The sequence below is a fragment of the Oryx dammah genome, unplaced genomic scaffold (assembly GCF_014754425.2).
Source record: "Oryx dammah isolate SB20612 unplaced genomic scaffold, SCBI_Odam_1.1 HiC_scaffold_12, whole genome shotgun sequence".
NCBI lineage: Eukaryota > Metazoa > Chordata > Mammalia > Artiodactyla > Bovidae > Oryx > Oryx dammah.
In genome coordinates, this window is record NW_024070196.1 from 65,629,789 (window position 1) to 65,651,017 (window position 21,229).

The window sequence follows — 21,229 nt, forward strand, 5'->3', positions numbered from 1 at the left end:
CACACGACCCTATGAGGTGAGTTCCAGTATTACCTCTACTTCGGAGTCTAGGAAACTGAGTCTCAGAAAGGGAGTGACTTGCCTCAAGCCATCCACCAAGGGGCATGGATAGAGTTGACCCAGGATAGCTGGCTGTAGAGGCCACCAGAATGGCCTGGCACAGTGGTTCTCAAGCATCCCTGAAGGGCTTGTTAAAACACAGATCTCTGGGCCTCTACGCCTGCGTTTTTGATCCAGTAGCTCTGCGGAGAGGCCAGAGAATCTCCATTCCTAACGAGTTTCCAGGTGATGTAATGGTGCTTCTCGGGGACCGGTCTAGAGCGACTGCTCTGGGACCATTTTCTAACATTCTTGCTGTTGCTTAGTCGCTAAGTCATGTCCGACACTTTTGTGACCCCATGGACTGTAGCCCGCCAGGCTCCTCTGTCCACGGGATTTCCCAGGCAAGAATACTGGAATGGGTTGTCATTTCCGTCTCCAGGGGCTCTTCCCCACCCAGGGATCGAACTCGGGTCTCCCGCCTTGCCGCAGATTGTTTCCCGCTTACTGCTCTAGAAGAACATAGTAGGTAGGAAGGAGAGGGCAAGGCGAGGGGGAAAAAGCCACACCTCTAAGTTGTTAGGCCAAGTGGTGTAGTGGCACGACCAAGCCTGTGAGGTCCCAGACGGGGGTTCAGGTCTTGACTCCACCACGACCACGGGCGGGGTTAATAGAGAGGCACACAGCCAAGCCGTGCAGGTCAATCGAGAGGCACTCCACCCCCTTCCCCCCGCCCCAGCTCCAGGCGTCTACTCCCCCGGTCCGCAGTCGCGCGCCGCTTGCCTCTCCATCCCCGGTCCAGTTCAGCTTGGCAAGCGTTGCCATGGCAGCGCCGCGGGCTGGGATGCGGGAGGCCGAGCGCGCTGCCCCGCTCGCCTCTTTGTGCCGCGGGGGTGTCAGTGCACTCCCCCCACACCCAGCCGCACCCGCCACTCAGACCCCGACCCCCGGGACGGGGTGAAGGGTAGGGTGTGGGGTTGCAGGGGCGCGGGGAGACGGGGGGAGGGCCGAGGGGAGGGTCGGGGGTGGGGCGCCTCCGCCCGCCAGCCGCTCCCGCATTAAAATTTCATGGGCGCTGCAGCAGCTACAAAGACTACGCCGGCTGCGCTCGGGGGACCGGAGGGAGGGAGGCTGCGGACGAGGGCGGGGAGGAGTTTGCGATGGGAGGCGCCTGCAGGGGCTCCCCCAGTTCTGCGCTGTGAGCCGGGGCACAAAGAGCTCTCTGCACTGGCGCCGCAAGACCGCGGACCCGAGGTAAGCCGCCGACCCGTTCTAACAGCCCTCCCTGCCCAAACATCCCTGTCTGCGCGCCGGGAACAGCCTAATTTCCCCGAGGCTGGCGTCGAGGGTAGGTCCCAGGGTCCCGGGCTGGGACAAACCTTGCCTGGCGTGGCAAACCTTGCCTGAAGCTGCCCTCATTTGTTGGACGAAGAGCCTCACCAGTCGGCTGTTGTCAAATGCAGCCGACCCCGGCCTGGGTGGGGCGTGGGCAAGAAGCGGGGGAGTTTGCAATGCGAGTCTAGCGCCCATGGGGGTCTTGCAGTCATGATCTGAGGGGAAACAAAGACCCTCCCTTTCCCCCGCTACCGGACAGAACAGGAGGCGTCCGTCCCCCTGAACCTTTTCCGCCCGCCAGAACTAGCCAAGCCTTGGAGGGCCCCTCCGCGGTCTCAGAGCTGGAGGTGGGGGATGGGATGCGGAGCAGGGTTCTTGAGCCCCCCGCCCTCGTTGTTTCATACCTAGCCCCCCCGCCAACCCCCCACCCTGGCGCCTGCCCATTCTCCACTTCAGGACTCAAATGCTAGATGTCCGGTGTCCAAAGGGATGCAGAGGGCCGGAAAACCTTTTCACTGAGAAGAATAATGGTATCGATAATGATAATAATACATCAGGTCCAGGAGAACTCTCTGCCAGCAACAGCTTAGTGCTTTGTATGCATATTCACAACAGTCCCCGGAGGTGGTAAGCGTCCCATTTTAAAGATGAGGAAATTGAGCTCCAGAGGTTAGCGACAGGTCCAAGGTCACACAGCCAGGTATTTTTGAATCCAGATTGGTGCAACTCTAAAGCCCACGTTGTATCCTTAAATGGGTCTGCAGAGACCCCAGAACCCCCAGCTCCCCGCCCACATCTCTCCCATACATTCTCTAGAGAGGCTGGGGATTTGGGAGGGAGGGGGCCCGATCTCTGCTCTCCCCTACTGGAGGACCCTCGGTTGGAGACACTGCTTCTCGGCTGTGAGGGAGGCTGGGGGCTCCGTATGCCCCTACCCTCATCCTCGGGGGCTCCAGACCGGTAGCTGCCCTGCGCCGGGACTGCTGGCGCGCTCACCCCACTGCAGTGCGGGCGCGGGGAAACCGCCCCCACCTGCTGCTGGGGGTGAGGCAGGGGGAGGGAGGAGGTGGTATTGCGGGGAGGGGCGGGGAGAGAACGGCTTTGTTTTTCTCGGTGCTCAGCCTCAGACCGAGTGAGACCCAGGGCCCAGCGGCTCCTTCCGGCGACCGAAAGCGCGGTCCCCATCTGGGAGAGCCGGGGAGCTTCGCGATTGCCGGGGCTGGTGGGGGCGGGGAGGGATGAGTAATTCCACTCGACAGACTGGAAAACCTGAGGACAGCGGTTCTCACACTTCAGGGGCGTTGCTTCAGGTACGGCAGATGTCCGGGCCACGTGGCCAGGGGATGAGTCAGCAGGGCTAGGGTGGGGCTGGGCATCTGGAGGTTTACTCAGACCCCCTCCTCCTGTTCATTGTGCAGATGGTCAGACCTCTCCCCTCACCCCCGGCCCAGAACCACTCTGGGTAAAAAGGTATCCCCGGGGACACTTGGGCAGAGGTTAGCTTTGGGTGGCCTCAAGCTCATCCCACACTGAGGTTGGTTAATTTCATGTTGAAAAAATTTTGAGCGTATCCAACTCTTTGCAAACCCATGGACTGTGTAGCTTGCCAGACTCCTCTGTCCATGGAATTCTCCAGGCAAGAATACTGGAGTGTGGGTTGCCATTCTCTTCTCCAGGGGATCTTCTTGACCCATTTCCAACCCTAGGACCAAATTCCTGACCCGAGTATCGAATTCCCCACCCAGGGATGGAACCCTGGGTCTCCCGCATTGCAGGCATATTCTTTACTGTCTGAGCCACCTGGGAAGCCCTTTTTAAGGGTAACATCCCTATGGCTCCCTTGCCCACCTATTTTGTTGTTTAATGATGCTGGCCATTGAGAAAGTCTCTGAAATCTACCCTACACCTTCTTGCTGCATTTTTGGTCTATCTCTCCACTCCTTCAGGGAGGAGAGAGGTGAATTCTTTGGCGTTGCTCAAAGGAATGGTAACTTACCACGAGATTTAGAAGGACCACTCTCTCTATTGGTATTCAAAATGAATTCAAACATAAAATTTTTTGGTGACCTTTAAGATGAACATAGTAAGTTTAAAAGAATGCATGATAATTGTAGAAGATTTGGAAAACACTGAAAACAAAAGGGGTGAAAAGTCCAAAATTTTGTCATCCAAGAATAACTACTCTACCATTTTCACATATTTCCCTGCGGTATATTTTCTGTTCTTGAAAATACTAAGTGAATTTGTGCTCTGTGTATAATGCTTTTAAAAGGTTTCATCAGAGGAGTTTCTCCATATTTTTATGCCCTTGGCAGAAATCACTGTTAACAGGGTTGGTGTCTCCTTATTATTGGTCCTGCCAGTTGTTTTTAAAAATCTTTCTCTTAAGGATCCTTTCTCTGGACCTCATCCCTGCTCCTGCCCAGGGCAGGATTCTGCTCTTTGAGTTGATCCCTCCTCCAGGCAGCCTAGTGTGGTAGAAAGAGAAGGCACCGAGCTACAGGGATCTGTGTGCGAATCCTCCCCCTACCCTACGCTCTGTGTCAGTTTCAGGAGGAAGTAATTTCCCTTTCTGAGCCTGAGTCTCCTCATCTGCAGAGTGGCAATCATAATACTTGCCCTTAAAAGGCGATTGTGAGGCTCTGAACCCGTGTGTGTAAAGTGCCCAACACCCAGTAGAGACATGGCTGCTTTAGTGGGTGCACTTCCACTGCCCCTGAATCTTGTAGAGACATCTAGTTATTTGCTTTCATTTGTATTGGGCTTGTTGGTTTCTCTCCTGGGTGGACCTCAGGCTGTTTGAACAGTGGTGTTTCTGGGGCATTGGGGCCATTGTGCAGGCTCAATGGGCTGGGGAACAACTTAAAGGCTAGTCTTTTGTTTGGAAGGGATCCTTTGCCCTCATCTCTGAGGCACAGCTCATCTGTCAGCTGGAGCTCCGTGGAACAATAGCCAGCGATGCTCAGTAGAGGCAAAGGCCGGCTGAGGGTGACATCTGTCCCCTCGTCCCTCACCAGGCTGACCGGATCAGACGAGGCAGGTGTCCCTTATTCCCCTGGGGTGCCAGGTGGGCCCTGGAAGTTACTGGGTGAGTCATGGAGGGGCGGGAGGGGCTGAGCTAACCTGTGCTCAGAGGTGTGGAGTAGGTGATTAATGGTATCCGACTCCAGCTGCCATTTGTTAACCAAAGTTCTTGCTGGGAGTTGCCGCTTGGAGACCCCACGGAAAGGCTGAGAATTGGGCATTACAGATGGGAACTGGAGGCTCAGATAGGTGAAGTGATTGGCTTAGGGTCAGACAGCAGGTTAGTTGTAGAGTCAGAACTTGAATCTAGAACTAGTCTGGCTCTGAAGTATTTGAAACTACTACAGTATGCCACCTCTTCTCTGGAAAGGGAACATAATCAGTTGCCTCAAGACCATAGAAGCGACTGGAATAAACTCACCCAGATGGTTTAGCAGTTATTGTGAGTTCTCTCACAGTAACACTGATGACCAGTGTTTGCATTTGATACAGCCCTTCCGGGTCTTTTCTCTTTTAACCCCCACCCCCATATCTGAACAGAAGCCTTCCCTCCCTTAGGGCCTCAACAGGCCTGGTTAGAATCCAGCTGCATCATTTTCTTGGTGGATGATCTTGGAGCAAGGCACTGGACTCTGAACCTCAGTTTCCTCATCTGTAAAATGGGAGTAAAAAAATCCAACCCATTGTTTTGTCAGGTAGGCAATCCCCCGTACCCATAGCTCAGGGGTCCCCTTGTTTGAGAGAGGTGTGGATACTGAAGCTCCCCTTTTGTGTAGGTTTGTATTGGAAAGTGTCGTGAGACGGTGTTGTGCCGGTGTGCAGAAGCCTCTCCTCCTCCGCAAGTCTGCCGCAAGGCGCCTTTCACACCCTCTTATTCCCAGGAGCTGCCATCATCTCCCAGCACTCACTCATCCACAGCAATGTAGGCCAGCGTCTCTCTGATGCCTCAGCTCTCTGAGCAGCTATTTTATTCCAGAGTCAGGGGAAAAAAAAAAAGCCCTCAAACCCAGAGGGATCCTAAAATGCAACCAGATGCATTTTTCCCTGGCAGCTTTTCCTCCATTACAACGATCAGCGCAGAGTGTAGGGGGAAAATTGAGTATCCGTGGATGGTATTAATGAACAGTGCGGACAATGGTAGTCATAACAATGTAAGAAAAGAAGAGAATGCAAGCTAAGAGATACTAGTTACCACCTCATGTAATCCTCACAACAGCCCCTCTATGGCAGGCGCCATTATTATCCTCACCGTGTGGATGAGAGGACCAGCTCGAGAAGCGGTGCAGCTGCTCAAGGTGCCAGAGCAGGACCGGAAGCCCCTGTCCTTTCCAGCACCTTTGGGTGCTCCGGTTGGCACTGGCCCCACCAAGATACTTGTGGTTTCTCATTTCTCTTCCAATCTGCATCCCAGGAGATCAGTTTTGGCAAATGCTGTGATTTCAGCACATAGGCTGGCATCTACTCTCCAGCACACCCACGGCTACATTCCCACCCCATCCTTCCTTCTCTCGATGACAGCTGGAGGCATCTCCCTGCCTAACCCGTGTGGTTCCAGACATATTCACGTGGCCGCCGCGACCCTACCAGCATCAAAGGAGTAACCAAGGTGACCCTTCCTCTCCTGTGTGCTCCTGGGGGGTGGGGGAGGCCAGTCTCAAGCTGGGTGGTCAGGTCCACCAGGAAACCCACATGTGTGGGAGAAAACTTGTAGATTTCAGAGGCAGGCGGGACCTCTAGGGTTCTCTGGGGTCCAGTCCCTCAATCAAGGCCTCCCTGATGGGACTCCTGACCTTGAAGTAGGGGTGGGGTGGGGTCTGTTGGGGAGTAATGGAACCTGAGACGCTGGGGCCTGGCCCCCGCCTCCCCCCCCAGGTCTCTGTGTGGCCTTGGGCCTGACCCTTCTTGAGTCTTGCCCTCTGTCATCAGTTCTAGATGGTTTTTGAAAAGTGAACTATACTGAGGCATCATTTACATGCCATAAAAGGCACTCATTTAAAGCCTACATTGCGATGTTGATAAAAGTACACATCTGTGTGGCCACTACCACAATCAAGATATCAGACGGTTGCATCACCCTAAAAGTTCCCCTGTTAAATCACCTCCTAGTCTCAGGACACCACTGAACTGCTTTCTGTGTCTACAGATTTGACATTTTCCCTAAAGTTTCATCATTAGGGACTCTTTTATGCTTGACTTTTTTTTTTTTGCTCAGCATGTTTTTGAGGTTTAAACTTGCCATTGTCTGTTGTCAGCAATTCAGCCCCCTTTTCTGGGTTTAACTTCAGGGAGGCATATCATATAACTCATCCACTTTGAGCGCACAATTCAGTGAGTTTTCGTCATTTTACCAAGTTCTGCATCCATCACTACAAATCAGTTTTAAAGCACTTCCACTGGCCCCATAAGATCCCTCACCCCGTTTACCCACTCTAACTCCCCAGCAGCCTCTAGTCTGCTTTGTCTGTAGAGGTTTGCCTTTTCTGGACTTTCATATAAATGGAAACCATACAGCCTATCTTGGACCTGGCTCCCTTCACTCAGTTATACTATTTTTGAAGTTTGTCCCCGTCATGGTATGCCGCAATAGCTTGTTCCTGTTTATCGCTGAGGAGATTTTATTAATACTATATGTCTGGACTACCAACAACAACTACAAGCTTACTTATCCATCCACCAAGACGGGATTTATTTTTGATCTGTGCTTCCTAAGTGGGGTATATACACCCACCGCCCTGGGAGGCTTATTAACCCTGCAGGTTATGGCCCATCAGTGTTACTGAAAGATTTATTCAAAGTTTAAATCATTAACTGGGGAGGATAATTTTTGGAAACACGCCCTGTGCGCCAGACAATGGTTGAGCCTTTGAAAATAATTAGCCTTGAGTCACACGTTGGGGACATGGGGTCTGGAAGCCATCATCTTACTCATGTTTGTTTGACCTCAGAGCCCTTTATACCCTCCTAAACAACTGTCAGCTTGATGCAGGAGCTGAAGTTTCCATTGAAACCTCCATTGATTTATTCATATCAGGGAGTCTGGGTTCACAGGGTCAGGGGAAAGGGTTGTTATTGTGTTTAAACAATGTTCCTCTGAGTGGTGCAGGGTCTGTTCACAGAGTGCAAGCAAGTTTCTGAGACAGAGGAGAAGGAAGGGAATTTCCGGGTTCTTGGAGATGTTCAGGACCACACTGGGAAGCACCCTTGCAGATAAGTATACAAGCTTCCCAGCCCACAGCCTACCAGCCTGCCCTCTCCTGCCCTCTACTGGTCTATGGAGCAAAGTACAGCATCCCTGAATCCCCAAATCCAGGGAGAAATCAGTGCTCCAAGCTCATTCGCTTTCCTATCCCTAAGATACAAAGAAAAAGCTTGTCCCCATTTTGTGGGGCCCCAGAGAGTAATTTTCCTACCCTGCTTTTGACATCAAGGCTAGTATTTTACAAACTCCACCCTCAGGGACTTCTGGGGAGCTGAGTTTAGTAACTTCATCTTGAGCACCTGTGGATCTGGTGTCAGGAGGAGACAGGGGACTCCTGGTGATTTGGGCTGGCCCTTCCTTATTGGTTCTTGTCCTCTGTCATCATATTTATAAAACTTGGCTAGGGCTCCTTTTCTTGCCTGGCAGTCAAGTGGGGACCTCGGCACTGTGACCCCAGGGCGCACGCTTCTTGGTTTAAGGGTCTGAGCACGTCCTCCAGCTCTGGGCCCGGGCCCCCAAGTCCAAGTGCTGACAGCAAGCTCTGAAGATACGGTGAACGGGCCCAGGCCTGCCCGTGGATGAAGATAACTTTGCTGCTGTTTGTTGTTTAGTCCCTAAGTCATGTCTGACTCTCCGCCATCCCATGGACTGTAACTCCTCTGTCCATCGGATTTCCCAGGCGAGAATACTGGAGTGGGTTGCCATTTCCTTTTTCAGGGAATCCTCCTGACCCAGGGATGCAACCTGCGTCTCGTCTCCTGCGTTAGCAGGCGGATTCTTTACCACTGAGCCACCGGGGAAGCCCTAAGATAGCTTAGCTGTCACCAGAAGAGAAGCCTGGGAGATGGTCCTGGCTCAGGATTTGTGGGCATCGTCTGGTCTTCTCCACACTGGAGACGTGGGGATGTCGCTAAAAAGCCCCAGCCCACCATCTGGCTTCCCACGTTTTCTTTTCCTGGGGCATCAGAAAAGAGGATAGGGGATGAAGGTGCGGGGGGGTTGGGCAGAAAGATAACTGAGGTTGGGCCTCCTGCTTCCCATCCTCTGTCTCAAACTGAGGGTGGTTACTGCACTTTGGGTGAATGTCTGGACTGGGAGGAGCCTGGGACCCAGAGGGAGGGGCTGCTGGTCCAGCATGACGCGGGATGGCAGAGCTGGGATCAGATGTCCAGCTTCTCGCCCTGCTCCGTGCCCTCACTCAAGCTGAGCTTGCCCTGCTCTCTCCGGGGTCCCAAGCTGCTGTTGGCAGGGAACAGGGAGGTGTTCTGGGAAGCGAAAGGTTTTCTAGGGTGGGGGGAAGGGAGGTGGGGGTGGTGCGCCTGGGCCCAGCCTCCCTGGGTCCCAGGCCAGGGCTGTCTCCTTAGCAGAGAGGTCTGGCCCGGGCTGGGGAGGGGGCCTGGGTGTGGTTTTCTCCTGTGTTGCGGTTGGCTCTTTTGTTTTCCAGGATGGGCCTGTGGGGGTCTCCGTGGGGTAGGAGCTGGGATCAGGGCACTGCCAGGTAAGCCTGGGTACCCAAGCCCGGCCTAAACGCTCCTGCCGGGAGCTGGGGGCTGGAAGGCTTGTTGTGTGGGGTGTTGGTGGAGGTGGTGGGACTGAGTCACGACCACAGCGGGCAGGTCCACGGCACAGATTTCAGCACGTGCCTTCGTTCAGCGCAGATGTGGACCGAGCGCCTTCTCCCAGATAGAAACTGAGGATTCGGAGGTCAACATGAGATGTGGTCCTGCCCTCTCAGATCTTCGTGTAAGAATGTGCTTTATCCCCATCCTCTGTGAGGGAATGAGCCCCCCATCCTGGGAGGGGTGCGTGTGTGTGTCTGTGTGCTGGCAAACGGTGGTGCAGAGCCCCTCTCCCCCAGCAGGAATGTCGAGCCTCCCGAGGACTCTGAAGGCCCTCTCCGCTCACCTGGACCCCTGCTTCTCATCTGCCTGTGATGCCCGCAGGGCCAGCTCTGGGCGCTCTCTGTTGCTTCCACATCCCCTGCTGGCCCTGTCAAGGTGGGGCGCCCTCTCTATGCATTACTAGCATCCAAGGCCCCCGCCCTACCCTGTCTCAGCATTGGTGGCACAGGAGGGAGACGGGGGTCTCTGACGGTGTCCCCCCCAGGTGTGGGTTACCCTTGGGTGGAGGCCGGGCCCACCCCCCTCACTCGCTGTGCCCCCTCCAGGCAGCGCTGCCCCGGCTGTATCTCTAGGACTCCTGGCCCGCTCTCCTCCTGGACTCTGGCAGTGGTGACCCAGGGAGCAGTCTTCGCTGGTTTTCTGGAACCCTGGACAGCTCCCCGAAGATCTCATCCTTCCTAACTCCTGGGCCTCCCCTGGATAAAGGCCCCTCCTGGTTGGTGCTCGGCCGAGGACAGTGGCGGAGTGTGAGGGAGGCTGGCAGCCCACCATCCATCCCCTCTGCATCTGCCTGGACCTGCCTGCCTGTCCCCGCCCCTGTCCAGGACTGGGGGCCCTTCCTGACCCCATGAGGACCTCACTGCTCCTCCCATCCCTGCTGGTGACCGGGTGGAGCTTGGCCTGGGCCCAGGCCCCACTGACCACACCCTTGGCAAGGCTGGGTCTCACAGGACCTGCAGGACGGGGGCAGGAACCTGTGGATGGGCGTCAGGGATGAGCTGCCAGTGGGGTGGAGGGGGGACGAAGCTCGGGGAGTTGGTGGGCTGGAGTCTGTCTTATGCTCTTTATGTGTGAGTGATTCTCATTTTTCTGGAGGCTTCTGGGGTTCTTTTTCCTAGCTTCTCTCCCTGATGGTCACCAGAAGGAGGCAGTCTAGGCCTCAGGGGAGCTTGGGCCTTCCCCTAATGCTGTGGAGCTCTGGGAGAGGTTATCCTCAAAGGAGAGGGTTTCCAAGAGAGGAGAAGACCCCAGCCAGGGGGCTTGTGAGGGAGACAGACCCCGGGCCTGGCTCCTGACATCCAAAGGGAACAGTCTGGAATTAGCCTCACCCTGGCCCAGTCTCAGACTCCTGCTCCTGGTCACCCCCATCCCTGGGAAGCAGAGGCGGGCAGCGTAGGCTACGCACAGGGACAGCTTCCCCATCCCAGGGTGGTGGGCTCGCTCACATGCGCTCCGCTTCTCCAGTCCCCCCAGGGGGCCGGCCTCAGGGCTTGCAGGAGGGTGGCCATGGCCTTCCCTGGAGAAGCTCAAGAGACTGACGTCCTTTTCCTGGGGGCAGGAAGGGACGCTGCCATGATAGAACTCCACTCCTCGATGGCTGAACTGCAGAAATGTATTTTCTTACAGTTCTGGAGGCTGGAAGTCCAAGACCAAGGTGGCAGGGATGGTTTGTGGTGAGGCATATCTCCTTGGCTGGCAGATAGAACCTTCTTGCTGTGTTCTCACATGGCCTTCTCTGTGCATACGCAGAGAGAGATAGTGTGTGTGAGAGGAGAGAAATAGGTATCAGGCCTCTCTCCCTTTCCTATGGGATTAGGGCCTCATCCTTATGACCTCAGTTAGCCTTAATTACCTACGCCAAAGCCCTACCTCCAAATATAGTCACACTGGGGCTATGAATTTAGAGGGAGACACAATTCAGTCCATAGCAGGTGGTCACCACAAACCTGGAAGCTGGAGCCATCTCCCCTTTAGAATTCCCACCCCTGATGGGGAGGGGAAGGAGAAGCAGAGACATGGGAAGCAGAAACGGTGCGGCAGGTCCTGTGTGAGGGGGGCCCTGGGAGCCTGGGAGAGACACGGGACTGGCTGAACCCAGAGCAGTGGAGAGGAGGGTCCTGTGAAGAGCCTGGGCTTTGGAGCCTGAGGGTTATGCTCTGAGGTGCAACCTTGGGCAAGTCACCTCACCCCTGTGAGTCCGACTGCCACGTTGAAGCAGGAACCATCAGCTCACCCGGGGGGCGGGGCACAGGGAGAAGTCAGTGAGGTCTCACGGCTGGCACAGCGCCTGACTCTTAGTAGGTGCTCAGTAAACACTCCCGTCCGTCTGGGAGTTTGGACTTAGGGCTTCTCTCTTTTGGGCACCCTGGACTGTAAACTCTGCATCTTTGATCCAGAGGCGTTTTTGACCAGTGCTTCCCCAGCTCTGTCCTTCCGTTTGTTTGTTTTTGGCTATATGGGGTGGCATGTGGGATCTTAGTTCCTGGACAAGGGGTCGAACCTGTGCCCATGGTGCTGAGAGTGCAGTCTTAACCCTTGGCTTGTCAGGGAAGCCTTTCCCTCTTATGTTTTTAATATCCCTTTCTAATCAGGTCAAGGAATCTACTGCATGGCATGGCCTCCACAGTAGCTCTGAATGCTTCCTGGGGAATTTAGTATCTACCCGTCTCATCAGAATTGAGCACCTACTGTGAGTCCTTCCCTGTGCTGCTCATTTGAGGGGGATAGAAGTACAGATATGGCCACGATTCAAGCCGGCAGGGTTTCACAGCCATGCCAAGTGGGAGGAAACCAGTCCACACAGAGAGTGAGCGGACGGGGCAGAAAACAGTCTCCTGAGGCACAGGTTCTGAGGGCAGGGGTGGGGGGGAGTCGGGGAGACCCCAGAGTAGGCTGGAACGGCTTCCTAGGGAGGCAGAACCAGTCAGGACCTTGGGAGGATGAGAAAGATGTGGCTTAGCTGAGAGTTTTCCAAGGGAAATTAGGTAAGAGATTCCCAAAGTAAGTTCTAAGGGATGTCATTGCTCTTAAAAAAAAATAAAAAAAAACTCAGTAGGTTTCTGTAGTGCAGGACTTATCAGAGCCTGTAAAAGCACTGATGGGAATTGTGAACACTCAAGGACAGACAAAGGACTGAGTATTTTCCCCCGAGCTTTACTGGCAACAAAACCCTTTTCTTACGGAGCATCGTTTAGGACCGCCGAGAGTCTAGGCTGGGGTTTCCGTGGGAGAATGATAACTGATAGGAGATGACAAGACTAGGGCACACTCAGGTGCTCCGGAGCAGCGGCTGGCAAGGCAGCGCTTTCCCTGGGGCCGGCGAGTCAGAACTCGGCTGAAGGAGTCAGGGGAGCTCTACACGGCTAGAGCGTTTGTGGGAAGGGCCGGCCAGCCGTTGGGGTAGCCGGATGCCTGGCAGTGGGGGACAGAGGGAGCTGTCCACTGGAGCCAGTGACTCTGGGGTATCAGACCTCTTGTGAGAAGATGCTGGTATGTGCGTGTGTGCGTGTGCCTGAGTGTGACAGGATCCAGCCTTCTGGGAAGCAGTGACCAGGACCAGGCAGGGGGTCTCTCCAGCCAGGACCAGCAGGGTCCATTTTCAGGGGCTCTAAAGTGGCTGGGGGCGGGGCCCTGAGGCCCACCGACCAGAAGCAGGGACGCCGATTCTTTGGGGCAGGGTTCACGTGGGCAGTCTTATCCCGGGGGCGGGGCTGAGGCATTGGCGGCAGACCCCCTGCCCTGGTCAGGCCCGACTCCCTGGCTGGTGGGGGCGGGCGGCCTCTGGAGATGCGGCTGGGGCAGTGTTGCATGGTGGGATTAACCTACTAACCCAGGGCTCGGCCGGGACGCTGTGGCCTGTGGCGAGGTGCCTGGCCTTCTGCCAACCAACTAACCCACTAACCAGGCCCGAGCATGCCCTACTAACCATCCCCCCCCCTGCCTCTCGCAGCCAGATCCTACTAACCTCGCAGCTCACGGGCCTTCCCAGGGGTGGGGATGTGGGGGCAGACGAGGCTCCTGAAGGCCCTGCCCGTGGCCTGGGATCTCTGTGCAGACCCACATTCCAGGACCGGGCGCGAAAACAGGACTTGCCAACTCTGCCGATTCCTGCTGGAGCGGGGGGAGGGGGCGGCGGGGTGGGCGGCGACTTGGAGAGCGAGTCACCCCGCCTCTCTGAGTCCGTTTCCTCCGCAGTGGAATGGGAGGCCACCTCCCAGGTGGCCGTGAGCATTCCCAGGAGGATAGAGTTCTTGACACATGGCAGATACTTAATCCACATTTATGCGAGGTGGGGGCGGGAGGCCCAGAAAACTGGACCCATCGGGTCCTCTGGCAGGCCCTGGTCCCTCTAGGTGGTTTGCACACAGACCCCTCTGCCTGGGGCCAGATACTTGCTTTGAACCCTTAACTGTGTCTTTCCCCACACTCTTCCTGTCCTCAGCTTTTTCCCTATAGGCAGTTCTTTTGTTCAATTACTAACCCGTCTAACCCCGGGGCGGGGGGGCCTCAACTGCACCCCGACCACCCGCCCCCCCCCGCAACCAACTAACGGACCCGAGTGTGTTCTTCCTTTTCTCCTAGCGACTCCCGTGTGTGTCTGCTGAGGTGCCCCTGTCCGCTGGTGCTGTGCTCTGACTTACTAACCCAGTCCCTACTAACCCTCTTTTCTCTTCTTACTAACCCCAGCCCTGCCGAGCTCTGGGCCCCCTTTGGGGGGATAGTTCCCCCCTCCTTTTGGTAAGCAGACGTCCTAGGCTGGTCCTGCAGACAGATGCCCTACTTTGCTGCCCCGATTGGCTGTGAGTTCAGAGTCCCCTGGGTCAGGTCTGAGGTGGGGGGAAGGCCCGGAGGAAGAGGGGCTCCTGCGGTTCTAGAGGGAGGCCGGCCTCTGAGCACAGCGTCTCTCCTCTGCGCAGAGTCTGGGGGCCACTGGGAGTTGGCCGGAGCAGGGCAACCTCTGCGGTGTGAAAGTGGAGGCCTGCAGGTCTCCTTCCAGCCAAGGGAGCGGAGAGAAGGGGCCTCTGGGTCTTCCTTCCGAGGGAAGTGGGGGCAGAGGTTCTTACTGGGCAAGTGGCTGATAGAGGCGGGGTGCCACTGAGGGGCGTGTCCTGCACAGGAAGTCAACAAAGGGGGCGTGTCCCTCAAGGGAGTTAGTAAAGGGGCTTGTCCCACGCAGGATGTCAGTAAGTGATGACTTCCTCCGCATTGGAAGTCACTGAAAGGGTCTTAACCGCGGTGGAAATCACTGAGGGCAGCGTTTGGTATAGGAAGTCAGACAAAGGGGGCATTTCCTATATTTGAAGAATGGCAAGAGGGGTATTTGTTACACCGTTAGTCAGTGAGAGGGGGATTTCTGCCTTATCGCAAGGCGGTGAAGAGGAATGACCAAAGAGATGAGTGAGGGGGCCCGTTCATACCACAGGAAGTTAGCTAGAGGGGCCCTTCCCCACCCCTGGAGCTGCGAGATCCCGGTTTCCCACGCCAGAAGTAGGTGTGGTCCATTTTCCCTACAGATGCCTTTGAGAAGGGCAGTCCACACTGGGAAGGGCAATCCATACTGGGAGGTGTGAGAAAACAGCAGATCTGAAGTTTGTGAAGAAAGCAGGTCGTGTGTAGGGGGTTTGCGGGAGAAAGTGGGAAGCAACCAATGAACCCCAGGCGCCCACAGGGCCCTGCACGCCTTGGGCCAGTCAGAAATTTACCCCTGGCTCCTTGTTCTTTTCACCCCCATGTCCCTACCCCAGCCTGTCTACCCCAGAGCCCGCCAGCCGCTAAGCCAGGGCCACACCTGGGGGTGATTTTATGCCTCACCTCCAGTAGGCACCTTGGTCTCTTTGGGCTAATCTCTGGCTCCTCTGCACTAACTCTTGCTCCCACCCAGCTAATCCTTGCCTCGCCCTGGCTGCCCCAGGGGCTGACCATTAACAGCCAGCCCATCTTGGGGGGCTCCAGGCTCCTGGCCTGGCTCTGACCTGCTCTTAATTAACCTCTCCTTCACCTGACTAACTCCTGCCCCCTGATCTGTTCCTTTCAGCAGAAACTAACGGCTTGTGGATTTCTTTCTGACTAACAACAGGTCTAACACTCCTCGTCACTATTACTATTAACAGCTTGGATGTCGGCATGGCTGGGACTTGACTAACACGGGGAGAGGCGGAGCTAGTCGTGTGGGCCGTGGTGACGGCTCTGGGGAAGAGCCAGCTGAAGTCAGGAGAGACCTTGGTGCTCAAAAGGAGATGCCGGGGCTGGGCTGTGGCTCAGGCGGAATGGAGAGTGGTGTCTGCTGTGGGGCAGGTGGGGCGGTGGTGGGTGGTCAGAAGCATACTCAGCCTTCCAAGATTTTGGCCGCTAGACATATCCTGTTAACCCCTTATAACCTGCATTCATATTCTGGTTCTTTTAAACAATAGCCTGATAGTTGTATTAGTGCCTGCAGCTCTTGTAGGCCCCCCACCCCGCCCCAAAGGCCTATCTAGTGTGTAGAGAGGAGATGCCACTGTAATTGGAATCATCAGTCACCAGGTTAGAGTCTAGAGTCCTTGATTTGGGGACTTCAGAGTTTGGAAGCCTTAAGACAGAAAACTTCAGATTATAAATCCATCACCCATTGACACCTTGGTGTAAATTAGCTCAGCTTTCTCTTCTAACTTCTGTGCAATTAGCTGCCCTGGGAGGACCAGAATGTGGCAGGAAGGGAGTCTCTTCAGGGCTGGGGGAGGCTCCTCTGGGAACAGAGGAGAAGCTGGAGTCCGGGGGTTCCTGGGTGGGTGTAAGAGGGGAAACCAGGAGGCTGGGGAGGGGGGATAAGCGCGGCTGTTTTGCTGGTTTTGTCTGGTAGTCAAGGTCTGTGGGAGAGGACAGCTTATAGCAGAGACTGGAGGATTGGATCAGCTCAGGGGCAGGGTCAGAGTCCTGCCTGGAGGCTTTGCGGGCAGCCTGCTTGAGTCATTGAATACTGCTGTGGGGTTGAGAGCCTCTCTGACAGTCAGAGACTCAGAGCTAAACTCGTGGAGCCGCTGGTGAGGTCTGAAGGGTGATCCAGAGGCCTGAGCTGCAAAGGGAAGAAGAGAGGAGGACACATCAGAACCTGGGAAGAGGGGGAGCCTGCACGGAGGAAGCACATGCCTGCTGCCCTCTAGTGGCCGCCTCGCTTCATTTCACTGGTAACATTTCCCATTCTGGGGGGCCTCTTTATTCAACTGTAAACACCTGATGATGCTGAGGACCTACTATGTGCCCAGCACTGCTCTGGGTCTTGGACCCACGCACATGTTTTTCCATATTGCTTGACTAGCTTGGTGGGGGAGACAGAAATAAAACAGGGAATGCAGTGAGGTGGGCACCATGATAGGGGTGATGGGCCTGTGGAAGTGCCCAGGAGGCAAAGGATGAGAAACACCTGCTGTGTGCCAGGGGCGGTGCTAGGCATCAGGGATGAGTGGTGATTAAACATCATACAGCCTTCAGGAGCTTTAATGCTAGCGTATCGAGCAGGTGTGGGGTAGAGTGGGCTGTGGGCCACCAGTAGATTTTCTGAAGAGGAAGGCATCTAAGCGGAGCCCTGGCTGGGCAGAATGTGGTGGCAAGAAGGGAGGACACAGAGTTCTGGGAGTCAGAGAGGACCGAAGAAGTTCTGGAAGGGTCGTAGGGGACGAAGCTGGAGACAGAGGGGAAGTGGACACATACTGGATGGTATTGCCAGGGAGTTTATCCTAAGGGCAATGGTGGTGGGGGGGTGGGGGTGGTTGTGGATGTGATCTGAGGAGGGGAGATGTTAGATTTCAGTTCTAGGCTGACAACGTGACTGTTTCAGCCTAGGTGGAATTCTGAGATGCTGGTAACATGTTCTGGCCAAATTTTAGGAAACTGGTTAGAACTTCTGGAAAGGTGGCGGATCCTCAGATACATCTTAAGATAAATAAAGAGGGCCATGTTCCTGCCAGGCACATGGCCGAGGGGACAGACAGGTTGGAGGAACAGTCTTAAAAGCATGTCGTCCCAAGCCCCTGGAATGGTCATGCTGGTCTGGGGGAAGACCTGAGGGGACGTGGTCCTGGGGCTGGAAGTCCACAGGAGAGTCTCACTGGAGAGGGACCTGTTAGTCCCATGTGGCTGCAAGGGGGCATGCAGGCTTGGAGGCAGCTTCTAAGAGGCTGGTCCCAGGGAGGGAAAAATGTGTCTTGGTGGGTAATGAACTTATGGAGACAGAAGGATTGGGAGTAGGCCACCTTTGAGACTGAGGATGGTGGTGGGATTCTGGGATTCTGTGTGTGAGTGTGTGTGTGTGTGTGTCCTTGACTTACTACTAGAAGAAGCTGAGCCCAGGAAGGCAATTCTGTTCTCCACCCCAGAGCCCAGCCTGCCGATGCTCACTCTGGCCTGGATTCCTCTGAGCATCAAGCTCGCTAGGAGCTGTACCTCAGGAGCCCGGGAGCTGGCCTCCCAGCTGGAAGAGGCGACTCAATCCTTTAACAGCCAGTGTGGAGGGAGAGAACATGGTGGTCCCTGCTGGGGGGCTGTGCTTGTGTAGATATTGATATTGCACATATTGAGCTGGGGGATTCCCTGGGGGGGACTGGTCCCATCCCCACAAAAGACCCCAAAGGCCCTCTTGAGCATCTACCCAGGGAACCCACTGTTTTGCTTGAAGAGACCAGAGAGGATGCTTTCCATGTCACTGCCTCCCAGGGATGCTAACTGTGGGGACGGAAATTCTGCTGTTGATTAAACATACTCTTATGTGTATCCAGCAATGAAGTGTGAACTTGGCCTTTTGCTTTCACCCATAAATGCAGCTTCTTTAGTGGAAAAGACCATTTTGATATTAAAAACTAATTCAAACGCAGAGGATCACTGTGGCTTAAAAGGCAGAGGGGTGTGTAATTTGTGGGGAGGGGGAACCAGTGGCATTTTCCAGGAACCAGAGTGGACTCTGCTAATCTTTTCTCAAGACCGTGCCCTTAAAAGCCAATACAATATAGATTTCATTTGTAATTGTGGGGAAATACACATTAACCAAGTTTTCGACCCTAACCATTTTTAGGTCTACGGCATAGTGGCAGCAGGCACACTCACCCTGTCACTTGATGTTGCAAGCATCGTCACTATTTGCTCTTTAGTCACTAGGTCATGTCCAATTCTTTTTCGACCCCATGGACTGTAGCCCGCCAGACTCCTCTGCTTGTGGGATTCTCCAGGCAAGAACACTGGAGTGAGCTGCCATTTCCTTCTCAAGGGGATTCCCGACCCAGGGACTGAGCCTGCATCTCCTGCCCTGGCAGGCAGATTCTCTACCACTGAGCCACCAGGGAAGCCCACCACTCTTCTGTTTTAGTATTTATTATCTATTCTGGAGAAAGAAATCGCTTTATTTGGTTGCAGCAGGTCTTAGCTGAGGCATATGGGATCTTTAGTTGCAGTATGCAGGATCTAGTTCCCTGACCAGGAATGGAACCCAGGCCTGCTTATTGGGAGTGCAGAGTCTTGGCCACTGGGCCACCAGGGCGGTCCCTTATATTTTTAAGATAGCGCTACTTTTTTCTAGGACAGCACATCAGAGAAAACCCATGTCTCTTTTCAACTTCAGTCTCTTTGCTTCTCTCTCTATATTCACCTGGAAACCATGTACTGAGTCCATCCTGAATACCGGGCACAGCCCTCCTCTCGGGGATGCCAGGCTACCCACCCTTCTGTTTCTCTAAGGCAACTGTCTTATTCTGCCCTGTAGATTTTTGCACTGGCTGTTCCTTTTCGCATGGCTGAGGGCCCTTCTTTGGGGCCCTCAGGTCTCAGCTGAATGTCACCTCAGAGACACCTCCCCGGACCATCGCATCCGCGGTGATTCTGTCGTTTCTGTTCTCAAATATTTTGGTTCTAGGGCCCCTTTACTCTCCTACTATATAGTAAAAGGTCACCCTCCAGGCCACCTGGGCACTGCTCAGCCACAACTTGCTCCCCATTTCATTCATTCAACATCCCGATGACCAAAGTGCATGTGAAAATGTGCTCAATATCACTAACTGTCATAAAACTGCAAACCAAAACTACAACGAGTTATCACCTCACACAGGTCAGCATGGTGGCGGTGGTTTAGTCACTGAGTCGTGTCTGACTCTTGTGACACCATGGACTGGAGCCTGCCAGACTCCTCTGTCCATGGGGTTCTCCAAGCAAGAATACTGGAGTGGACTGCCATTTCCTTCTCCAGGGACAGGTCATAATGGCCACCGTCAAAAAATCTACAAACAATAAATGCTGAAGAGAACGTGGAGAAAAGAAAAACCTTTCACTGTTGGCGGGAAAGTAAACTGATGGAAGCACTATGGAGAACAGTATAGAGATTCCTTTAAAAACAGAATTACTGTGTCATCCAGCAATCCCACTCCTGGGTGTATATCTGGAGAAAACCATAACTTGAAAAGATACACGCATCCCACTGTTCACAGCGGCACTATTTACAGTAGCTAGGCCATGGAAACAACTTAAATGTCCATAGATAGAAGAATAAGGAAGATGAGGCACTGACGTAAAATGGAATTTTATTCAGCCACGAAAAGAATGAAATAATGCCATCTGCAGCAACATGGATGGGCCTAGAGATTGTCATAATGAGTGAAGTCAGTCAGACAGAGAAAGAAAAATATATGATATCACTTATATGTAGAATATTAAAAAATGGTACCAATGAACTGTACAAAACAGAAATACAGCACCACAGATATAGAAAAAAACTTGTGATTATCAAGGGGTGGGGGAGGAGGAATAAATTGGGAGATTGAGATTGAAATATAAACACCACTCTATGTAGAAAGATAACTAATAAGGACATACTGTGTAGTAAAGGGAACTCTACTCAACACTCTGTGATGACCTATATAGGAAAATAATCTAAAAAAGAGTGGATATATGTATAATGGATTCACTTTGTTGTATAACAGAAACTAATACAACACTGTAAATCAATTATACCCCAATTAAAAAAAAAACCTTCTTATCCCTCCTCTGTGTGAAGTGCCACACGGAGAGCCCAGGGCGGACAGGCAGGCAGGCACTGGCCTGCCTCTGTGGGGCTTGCAGCCCTGGGGAGGCAGCTGTTCTCAGTTCTCCAAGGACAGGGACTACCTCACAAGGAGAAACAGAGGAGATGGAAACTGGCATGGCGTCTACCATATTAGAAGTCAGATCTGAGGTGTTTTAGAGCCTTGTTTATCCAGTTCATTACCATAACAGAAATAAAAACTGAGACTTTAAAAGGACTTATTAATTCATTGAAAAAAAAGACAATAAAAATAAGCATTGCATGCTTATGTAAATAACACATTCTTCATGAAAAATAACTTTCAAAAAAAAAAAAAAGGAGACAGCATTATTATTTTCTTGGTAAATCTCTTTAAAGTCTGGCTTAATAGAAGACTGGATCACAACAAACTGTGGAAAATTCTGAAAGAGATGGGAATACCAGACCACCTGACCTGCCTCTTGAGAAATCTGTATGCAGGCCAGGAAGCAACAGTTAGAACTGGACATGGAACAGCAGACTGGTTCCAAATTGGGAAAGAAGTATGTCAAGGCTGTATCTTGTCACCCTGCTTGTTTAACTTATATGCAGAGTACATCATGCAAAATGCCGGGCTGGATGAAGCACAAGCTGGAATCAAGATTGCTGGGAGAAATAGCAATAACCTCAGATATGCAGATGACACCACCCTTATGGCAGAAAGCGAAGAACTAAAGAGCCTCTTGATGAAAGTGAAAGAGGAAAGTGAAAAAGTTGGCTTAAAGCTTAACATTCAGAAAACTAAGATCATGGCATCTGGTCCCATCACTTCATGGGAAATAGATGGGGAAACAGTGGAAACAGTGGCAGACTTTATTTTTTGGGCTCCAAAATCACTGCAGATGGTGAATGCAGCCATGAAATTAAAAGAACACTCCTTGGAAGAAAAGTTATGACCAACCTAGACAGCATATTAAAAAGCAGAGACATTACTTTGCCAACCAAGGTCCGTCT

General features: G+C 53.5%; 1 long non-coding RNA gene across 3 annotated transcripts; it reads left to right on the forward strand.

Annotated features, from left to right (window-relative positions):
- The first annotated feature begins 1,205 nt into the window (after window positions 1-1,205).
- Window positions 1,206-20,590, forward strand: LOC120871221. 3 transcript variants are annotated; one of them, XR_005722980.1, is made up of 7 exons: window positions 1,206-1,293; window positions 5,810-6,004; window positions 7,515-9,095; window positions 9,214-9,340; window positions 9,456-9,594; window positions 9,765-16,715; window positions 20,579-20,590. It is a non-coding gene; the product is annotated as an uncharacterized LOC120871221 (long non-coding RNA). The 3 variants fall into 3 exon arrangements; XR_005722979.1 differs by lacking the exon at window positions 20,579-20,590 and having other exon boundaries at window positions 9,765-14,018; window positions 15,330-18,069; XR_005722981.1 differs by lacking the exon at window positions 20,579-20,590 and having other exon boundaries at window positions 9,765-11,908; window positions 15,330-18,069.
- The last annotated feature ends 639 nt before the right edge of the window (window positions 20,591-21,229 follow it).